This window comes from Sinocyclocheilus rhinocerous, unplaced genomic scaffold, assembly GCF_001515625.1.
Source record: "Sinocyclocheilus rhinocerous isolate Xijiao unplaced genomic scaffold, SAMN03320098_v1.1 scaffold436, whole genome shotgun sequence".
NCBI lineage: Eukaryota > Metazoa > Chordata > Actinopteri > Cypriniformes > Cyprinidae > Sinocyclocheilus > Sinocyclocheilus rhinocerous.
This window is the reverse complement of record NW_015631718.1, coordinates 371837-373326: the sequence shown is the minus strand read 5'-3', so window position 1 is coordinate 373326 and position 1490 is coordinate 371837. Positions and strand designations below refer to the sequence as shown.

At 44.8% G+C, this 1490-nt stretch overlaps 1 long non-coding RNA gene across 1 annotated transcript in view; it reads left to right on the top strand.

The window, feature by feature from the left end:
- The first annotated feature begins 338 nt into the window (after positions 1 to 338).
- LOC107741879 (uncharacterized) overlaps positions 339 to 1490 on the top strand; it is a 3000-nt gene continuing 1848 nt past the window's right edge. Inside the window, exon 1 of the long non-coding RNA XR_001640246.1 lies at positions 339 to 618. This is a non-coding gene — a long non-coding RNA (uncharacterized LOC107741879). The remainder of the gene's footprint in view (positions 619 to 1490) is intronic.

The window sequence follows — 1490 nt, the reverse complement described above, 5'->3', positions numbered from 1 at the left end:
TGTTTCTCTGACACTGCTAATCGGACCGACTTAAAATGGGAGAAATTTAAATTCATTAGTGTGTCCTACAACATGCGAGACATACTTTACGTTACGGCAGTAAGTCTAAAAAATGTTCCTCATATTTTCTTGTTACGACAGAAAATATGCGCAACATTAAATACAACTTTAAATTGTTTTCATCTCCATGAGCAAATACCTTGCCGTGGTTTTGCACAGTTACCATATACATTTTCCAGAGCTATTGGCCGTTATGGGTGTCATGATCATGCGTCCCGGGGCAGGTGCTCAACAGGTACTACTGAGACTCAGAGGTGTAGAGTCTCTCAGGAGGGAGAGGCGCTGGATGTGATCGTGGATGTGCTCGAGCTCATTTTAAAGCCGTTCATTTCTGCACGCTGCGGTGAGCTGTCAGCCCGCAGAAGAGAAACAACACGGCTCTGATTTAACGAACTGCTAGCGGATTTAATGTTCTGTCTTGATTTTTATTCCTGTTAATTGTATAGAGGATAGGTTTGTTTTCATGCGCCGCTACGCTCGCAGGCTGAATGCGAGTGTCCGTCAGGAAGGAGGAGCCACCGGACATCCGATAAGGAACTACGAGCTTCATTGAACAGGGTGAGAGACACGCATGTATTAGTGCATATTACTGTGCATTGTTTTACAGTGAGTGCAAGGGATGGGGAACGAGAGAGGTGAGGCAGCAGGCATCTGTCTGCATGTCCTCTATCTAGCCGGAGACCGAGATCAGCGGCTGATGCGATCTGAGATCTCCTGACATTGTTGCTGAGCTGTGAGCAGGAAACGCCGCTGCAAAACACAGGCCTGCCAATGAATGAATCAACGAATGCAATGAGCGCGGCGCGATCCTTTGTTGTTTTGTATCGCGGTCCCTGCGATCATAACCACGAGTGCACTCTTTGTTTGTCTCTGTTACGGACGCTTTCCGGCTGGTGAACTTGCGCGAAAAGAGTTCGCAAAAGTGTCACGAAGCACCGTGAATGGAGACATTTTGACACCGTTAGCTCTAGTGTTTCCGGTATAACGGGAGTAGATCGTTGTGTCCTAGCGAGATGTTTGTCAACACCGCAAAAGAGGCGGGTTTTAATGATCGTTGTTAATTGCATGCTGATTGAAATACACGTCCATCACACTGTAAGGGAGAAACAGGTGCTGTGTTATGTTTTTAGGTGAACTACGATATCTCACCATAGTAATAATTTATTTAAAACCCAGGTGCAAATTACGGGCCTGGTCCTCTCGTTCCTTGTGCATATAACCTGTGTAAGCTATTCAACAGCCTTTTCAAACAGTAACCGCAGATTTGTCATACATACGATATGACACGACAATAATGCATCACTAGTGAACAAAACGTTTGACTGTGGTAACCATAGCAACAGTTCGATGTACATAATTTTTATTTTGATTATGTATGTAGGCCTATGTGTGTGTGTGTGTGTGTATATATACACACACACACACACACA